The sequence below is a fragment of the Chrysemys picta genome, unplaced genomic scaffold, assembly GCF_011386835.1.
Source record: "Chrysemys picta bellii isolate R12L10 unplaced genomic scaffold, ASM1138683v2 scaf2318, whole genome shotgun sequence".
In the NCBI taxonomy this organism is placed as follows: domain Eukaryota; kingdom Metazoa; phylum Chordata; order Testudines; family Emydidae; genus Chrysemys; species Chrysemys picta.
The window spans coordinates 873-9,000 of NW_027055021.1; the positions used below are offsets into that span (position 1 = coordinate 873).

General features: G+C 54.1%; 1 long non-coding RNA gene across 1 annotated transcript; it reads left to right on the plus strand.

Moving 5' to 3' along the window:
• Positions 1-1,585: 1,585 nt before the first annotated feature.
• LOC135980240 (uncharacterized) lies at positions 1,586-3,782 on the plus strand. Its single transcript, XR_010597405.1, has 2 exons — positions 1,586-1,779; positions 3,605-3,782. It is a non-coding gene; the product is annotated as an uncharacterized LOC135980240 (long non-coding RNA).
• Positions 3,783-8,128: the final 4,346 nt, after the last annotated feature.

An 8,128-nucleotide genomic window follows, 5' to 3' on the forward strand; every position in this document is an offset into this window, starting at 1 on the left:
GGTTTGCTGCACTGGTGCAGAGAGCGGCTCCAGGGGCGGGAGGCAGGTGACTGGAGGGCGGGCGGGCGGGAGAAACCTTCTGACCGGGACTCTCCTTCCCTTGGAGGTGCTGACGGACCCGGCATGTGGAATGCGAACGCAGGTGAGACCTTGGCTCAGCACAGGCTGGCCTGCCGGGGGGAGCCGGGACGGGCTGTTTCCGGCTGCTTTGCTTAAAGCTGGGGAACTTGAGGGCTGTTTCCTGGGCCGAAGGCTAAGGCCAGTTCCTCTGTTCTACGGGGACACAGACGGGTTTCAGGACTCTCTGTGTGGGGCCATGGCTAAAGCGGGGATCGGCTGGGAGCCAGACAGCGTGGCTGTCTCTGGGAGATTTGCCTGTGTAAGGACTGCAGCACCCAGCCCTCCAGTAGCGTGACGTGTGTACATATACGTGTGTAATATTCATGGCCTGGTTTGAAAGTTACTCCACATGCTGGCCCCATTCTGCCTCCTCGCCTCCCCCAGCCTAGGGTTACCATACGTCGGGATTTTCCCGGACATGTCCGGCTTTTTGGTCCTCAAATCCCCGTCCGGGGGGAATTGCCAAAAAGCCGAACATGTCCAGGAAAATACCAGTCCCCTGCTTACCTTAGAGCGGCTCCGGCAGGCTGCGAGCTGCAGGCGGATTCCCCCGCGGCGGCGGCTGCTGCTGCTCCCCCCAGACACCTCAGCTCTGTGCAGCTGAAGAGCCGAGCTGCCCGAGCGCTACCGGCTTCACGGTTTGCTGGGGAGCCCCCAGACCTCCAGACCCTGCGCCCCCGGTTGGGCGCTACCCCAGCGCAGCCGGAGCCTGGGAGGGGAAGTGCCCGGCCAGGGGCGCAGGGTCTGGAGGTCTGGGGGCTGCCCGGCAAACCGTGAAGCCGGTAGCGCTCGGGCAGCTGTTTCACGTGGCTGGGAGGGAGGAGGGGGAATGCGGGGCACTCAGGGGAGAGGGCGGAGTTGGGGTGGGGAAGAGGCGGAGTTGGGGCGGGGCGGGGGCGGGGAAGGGTGGGGCCAGGGCCCCATGGAGTGTCCTCTTTTTTTAATTTTTAAATATGGTAACCCTACCCCAGCCCCCTTACTCCGGAGCTGGCAGGCCACTGAAATCAGGCAATGCCCTACTCAGCGGGAGTCGTCTGGCTGAAACGACTGCACAATGGACTAGGTCATTGTTCCCTGCCTTCCTGGGGGCATTTCCCTTCGAATACACAGTGCCAGGGGGTATCACCTGCTAACAATGCAGATCCCTCCGGGTGGCAATACAGTGAGCCAAGGGAAGCCAGGGGAGACCAGTTCCTGCAGGCAGCGTCCAAGCGGCAGTGCAGACTGGGAGGATGGAGGCCATGCGAGAGGAGTCTGGGAGCCTCCAGCACAGGGAAACCATGCTTGGGGCCAGTGGTGTGTCAGCATTGCCCGCACTGCAGGGAACCCGGGGAGGAGGATGGGTGAAGGGGCCTTGCCATGGGCTCTAACACGTCACCTCTGCTTTCCCTTTGTCTGGCAGGACCCCCTGGTGGGAGACCACCACCAAACACGCCACATTGCCACCCTCACCCGAGTCCTTGCTCCTCTGTTGTCTGTCCTCCTCCCCCTCCTGTATGCCCTGGGCCTGGTGGGTCTCATCCCCCTGGACACCACCCGCATGGACACCACCCGCATGGACCTGGATGCCCTCCCCATCCTGGGTGTCATCCCCCAGGTGGACCTCATGGGCATCATCACAAACATTAGAAACATGGCCATGGTCGCCATGGACACAAGGTACGGAGCCCTGGTCACTGGGGTGTGGGGGCCACGTTGCAGAAGAAGTTGCACCATTAGCGTCAGCTCTGTGCTGGGATGCTGTGCAGGGCCCACAGCCCAAGGCTTAGCTGGGCTAGGGACTGCTCTGTTCCCAACCCGTACATGGGGCTCTGGGGACATGAGAACCCACCCTCTCTGCTCCCTGCAACCAGGGGACATTACACCAGGCCCTGGAAACATTTTCTTTTCCCCTTAAGAGTCGGCTGTTTTCACCAGGTCCCTGCATTCCGGATTAGGGTTTGTACTGGCCAGGCCATCACTGGTTAATGTATTCAAACCTCAAACCAAACCCGCCTGCGCCTACAGGCTGCTGCATCGCACCTTGTGCAGCCAAACCGGTGCAGGACCGGCCCAGCTCTGCTGGGAACCCAGGTGTTCCTAGAGTCAGTGTCAGGAAATGAAACAGAGGAAGCAGGACTAGCACGCAGCCACAGCTCAGGGCACTCGGGTGGGACGGAGAACTCAGCTCAGCACAGAATGTCAGAGCCATGACGTGGCACCTTGACACACCTCACAAAGGCAGGCTGGGTTCCCAGGGACCTCTCCAGCACGTTGGCCAGTGCTGCGCCCACCTGCATTCTGTGGCCAGCCTCACTCATGTACAGGGACACGTGGCTGCAACAAACCAACCCAGCTTACTGGGTGTGATGCCTTTGTACAAACCCATCATCCAGCCAGAATGTCCCTCTGCCACAGAGCCCGGCGCTGGAAGCCCTTGCAGGGACTGACTCCCTGCCTGAGGCCCCGAGTCTGCACAGCGTGTGCACATGCTCAGCGTTAGCTCGTAAGCAGCTCCTGGAAATCAGTGATGCTAAGTCTGAGGTACCGTCAGGCACGTGTACACGTCTTCGCCGGGCGGGGCCTTAGCGTCCTGCTGGGGACGTAGTACCGCACGTGCTGCCGCAGCCCCTGGGGTTGCTGTGGTGCAGTTAGTGGCAATTCTACTTGGCTGGGCTCAGGAGCGGGGACCTGCCCCTGGAATCACCTGACGGGTGTCGAGAAGCCCAGCAGCATTGGCGGGTGCAGAGGTCCGGGGCTGAGAACTGGACTCAAAGCCCGGCCTCCCCCCGCAGTGCCAGGGGTTGCAGGTCGGGCCGTTTCACTGTCTTCCTGCGCAGCCCATCTCTGCCGGGCGATTCCTTTCCAAGGTGAAGCAGCGTCCTGGTTGGCAACCAATATTGTGCAGTGAGCTCGTTGTTTAGCATGGTGTGGTGCCCGTCCTGCTGGGCCTGGCCACTGCTTTTTCTGTGCCCAGGGCCTTCTCATCACACTGGGCATGCTCGGGGGCCAGGGCTGCAGCCCTCCCGCCTCCTTCCTGCTGGCTCAGCCTGGCCGGGAGTCCCCAAGCCTGCCAGGGCTGTTCCTGAAGGGTAGCTCGTGGGCTTGCGCTTCCCTCGAAGGTCGAATTTTCCATCTCCACTCCCCTGCCCATTCCTCAATGCCTGAGCAGTCCTGGCTCCCCCCATGCCTGCTGCAGGCCTGGCTAGGAGAGCTGCCATCATCACCCCTAGCTCTGTGCTACGGGCGAGCAGAGAAACCAGTTACTAGCCCCGGCCGTCCCTCCCAGGAGCCATCGTAAAATGATGCCAATGTCTGGGTCAGGAAGTGAAGGGCACCACGTACAGCTGACACGGGAGCAGCCGGAGTGTAACTGGCCAGGCACCAGGGCCAGCTCCCATCTTGTGACACAGGCTGCGGGACGGTAACTGCTGTGAATGCAGACAGCCGTGGGAGAGGGCTATTCTCACGGTATCTAATACACGTCAATCCTTGTCCCTTTCAGCATGGAAGTGGGTCGAGCAGCAGTTCTGACTCGGATTAAGAAAGCGCCTCCCACCGGCCTGGCACATCGGTGGCACAGCAGCAGCAGCAGCCAAATACAATTTAAGAACATCTGTTAGTTCGCTCCAGTTCGCTCTTCCGCTGCCCTTTGCTCCCTCTTCTAAACGAATGTCGTGTAACCTTGTGGCTAGTGATTCTCTTTTATTTGGTTGGTTCAATTTCTGTCTGGAAGCATTTTAAGCTCATAACGTGGCTCGTTTCCCCTCTGTCACTGAAGAGATTTCCCCCTCTTATGTAGCCCCTCTACCGGGTGGTATTGGCTGCAACCAGGGCCATGGTCAATACCTGGGGGTTCCTCTTCACAATGCACACCAGAACCGGCGCAAGCCCCAAGCCAGAAATCTAGGTAAACTAGACATCACCAGTTCTCTGGCTCTCAATCAGCACCTAGGTCAGGTATAGTCAGAAGTTATTTAAAAAATCTGCTCACTATACAAAATGTTCTCCTGACCCTAAAGGGTCAGCCATTTTACCAAGTCAAAATACCACGCTGCCAGATAGTCCGTTAGCATCTAAAAATAAAGGTTTATTATAAAGACAAAAGCCAGAACAAGAAGAGAATTGTTAAATGGTAAAACAGTCACATACATACAAAGACTTCAAAGTCCATATATCAGGTTCTTAGCAGTATTGGTGAGTTTGCTGGCTTGAAAGTCCCTCTGGAACACATCCACAGCTTGGATGGGTCATGCAATCCTTTGTTCGGAGCTTCAGTTTGTAGAAGAGTCACTCCAGAGGTAAGAAGCAGAAATGAAGACAAAATGAAGAAGATGCAGCTGCCTTTTATATCCTTTGCCATGTGGCTTGTACTTCCTTTATCCCAAACACAAGCTGCCCTGCACATGGCATGGAAAAGCCTTAGAATTCTCTGTCCGCAGGCATACCACATGCCTTGCTCACTCATAAGGTATCTTCCCTGGTTCCTTTCAATGGATTCTTTGTACAGCTGATGACCCCTGATGGGACATCGAACAGGCTAGGCAATGCTGATGCCAATCTGTCTGGGGGTCACCCAGAAACACAGCACTAGTTTGGAAATACAGATATACCCCACCTATCTATGGCCTGGTCCACACTAACCCCCCACTTTAAACTAAGATACGCAACTTCAGCTACGTGAATAACGTAGCTGAAGTTGAAGTACCTTAGTTCGAACTTACCGCGGGTCCAAACGTGGCAGGCAGGCTCCCCCGTCGATGCCGCGTACTCCTCTCGCCGAGCTGGAGTACCGGCATCGATGGCGAGCACTTCCGGGATCGATCCCAGGAGATCGATTGCTTACCGCCGGACCAGGAAGTAAGTATAGACCTACCCTTAAACTCATAATACTAAGGTGATACGAACATATAAACAAGAATAAAAAAAGAACAAGTTAAAAATCACTTAGAAAAGTTGGATGCCTGCAAGTCACCAGGGCCTGATGAAATGCATCCTAGAATACTCAAGGAGCTAATAGAGGAGGTATCTGAGCCTCTAGCTATTATCTTTGGAAAATCATGGGAGACGGGAGAGATTCCAGAAGACTGGAAAAGGGCAAATATAGTGCCCATCTATAAAAAGGGAAATAAAAACAACCCATGAAACTACAGACCAGTTAGTTTAACTTCTGTGCCAGGGAAGATAATGGAGCAAGTGGTTAAGGAAATCATCTGCAAACACTTGGAAGGTGGAAAGGTGATAGGGAATAGCCAGCATGTTATAAGGAGGAGGGAGAAAACTTGTTCACCTTAGTCTCTAAGGATAGAACAAGAAGCAATGGGCTTAAACTGCAGCAAGGGAGGTTTAGGTTGGACATTAGGAAAAAGTTCCTGACTGTCAGGGTGGTTAAACACTGGAATAAATTGCCTAGGGAGGTTGTGGAATCTCCATCTCTGGAGATATTTAAGAGTAGGTTAGATGTCTAACAGGGATGGTCTAGACAGTATTTGGTCTTGCCATGAGGGCAGGGGACTGGACTCGATGACCTCTGGAGGTCCCTTCCAGTCCTAGAATCTATGAATCTATATCATACTTGGCAAATTATAACATTTCCGCAGATACCTCACACGGCATATCTGGTTAGACTCATTGCAGTTTTATAACATTGGTGTCAACAGTATTATTAATGTTCTCCCCTATTCCATACAGCGTCACACTTTGTATGAAATATACCAAATGACAGGGTGGCTATGGGGGTTCCAGGGTGCTGCTTTGAGGCACAGAGTGCCACAGTTGCCAAGGGCTGCTTTGTGGCCAAGACGTCACTGCAGTCTGCCCTGGACATTACAGACACTTTGGCCAGGATGATGGCCTCTGCGGTTACTATGATGCAAGCCTCCTGGGGGGCGGGGTAGCTCAGTGGTTTGAGCATTGGCCTACTAAACCCAGAGTTGTTAGTTCAATCCTTGAGGGGGCCATTTAAGGATCTGGGGCAAAAGTCTGTCTGGGGATTGGCCCTGCTTTGAGCAGGGGGTTGGACTAGATGACCTCCTGAGGTCCCTTCTAACCCTGTGATATTCTATGAAAACTCAGGGATCACTTTGTATGTCCTTGCTAACTAGACCTTGTTTTCAGATAAGAGAGATGACACCCTGCATTCCTTTAAGGATTTCTGGATTACCTTAAGATCCTTCTGGGTGTACACGCTGCCCAGGCAGAGATTCCATTATGGGGCATGGCAACAACAACAGTATAGGCCACAGCATCCCTTCGTGCAGCCCTTTCGTCCGAAACAGCAACACTATCCCAGGAAAAGGAAACACTCAAGTTTGGGGCTCGGCCGATCCCCTCGCCCTCCTCTGGTGCCTGCTAAGATCCCATTTTGACTCCTTGGTCCAGAGCACCATTCCAGTTGCTGTTCTTCTGCCCTTGTTGTACTTCCATTCCTTTGGGGACAGGCAGGTTCATTTTTACAATGCCTGGGTCTCGATCATCTGCAACAGGTGGGTCCTAGACACTCTTAGATCAGGCTACTCCATCCAGTTTCTCTCCACGTCTCCTCCGCATCCAATCTCCCCATCCCTCTTCAGGGACCCTCTCACGAGGCACTGCTCATTGAGCAGGTCAGATCTCTCTTGACGTTGGCAGTGGTGGAGGAAGTCTTGCCAGAATACTGGGGTCACAGCTTTTACTCCCGGTAGTTCCTGATACCAAAATCCTAGGGCAGGATGAGACCCATCCTCAACCTTCACGGCCTCAACAAATTCATCAAGTACATGAGGTTCCATATGATCACTCTATCGGCTGTCCTCCCTGCACTGTCTCAGAACGACTGGTTTGCTGCTCTGGACCTTCAGGACACTTATTTCCATGTGGCGATTCTACTGAGTCACGGGAAGTTTCTTCGTTTCCTGGTAGGAGAATGCCATTTTCAATGCACAGTTCTCCCTTTTGACCTTTCTTCTGCCCCCAGAGTTTTCACCAAATGCATGGCAGTGGTCATATCTCAGGAGGAAAGGAATCCACATCTTCCCGTACCTCAATATCTGGTTGCTGAAGGGTGGCTCCAGAGAGGAGGTTCTTGCACAAGTCAACACTATATTGCATTTGCTCAACCATCTTGGAATCATTTTAAACACCAAAAAGTCAACCTTGGTTCCCGCTCAAAAAATCGAGTTCATTGCAGCACTGTAAGATTCCATGAGGTTGAGAGCATCCCTACCGACTGACTGCTTCAAGGCAATTCGACAGCTTTTCCTCAGTCTGCAATTTCAGCCCTCCAAAACTGTCTGAGTGTGCCTGAGCCTGTCCGCTTGTACACGGGGGGTCCAGGTCACCAGTCTGCACCTTTGCCCCCTTCACATGTAGCTTGGGATGGTTATGGCCCTGCCCTGTACTCCCTGGACAGATTGGTGCACCTCCCACCATTAGTCCTGGACTCCTGGTGCTGGTGGACATCTCTGCGCAATGCGTGTCAAGGAGACTTGTTCATTCAGCTCTCTCCAACCAAGACAATGTTCATCGACACCTGCCTTCTGGTTTGGGGGGTGCGTCTGGACTCACTGAAGTGCAGGGCCTGTGGACAGAACAGGAAGCCTCACTCCATATCAATGTGCTGGAACTTCGGGCCATGCACAATGCATGTCGTGCCTTCTGGGACTGTATCAGGCATTCAGCAGTTCACGTACTCACCAACAATACCACCGCGATGTACTATGTGAACAAACAAGGGGGAGGCCACTCCAGATTACTCTGCCTAGAGGTGATCCACCTGTGGCAGTTCTGTATTGAAGAGGACATCACCCTGGTAGCTGCCCACTTACCAGGCATGCAGAATCGTCTTGCCGACCATCTCAGCAGTACCGTCTCCCTGAGTCATGAGTTGTCACTGAAGGCAAGTGCCCTTTGGATCATCTTCGCAACGTTTGGCATCCCCACGATCGACCCATTTGCGATGAGGGAAAGCAGGAAGTATCGTCTATTCTGCTCTCGGGGGACTCAGCCCGAGCTCCCTCTCTGCTGTCTTCCTCTGCAGCTGGCATTCGAC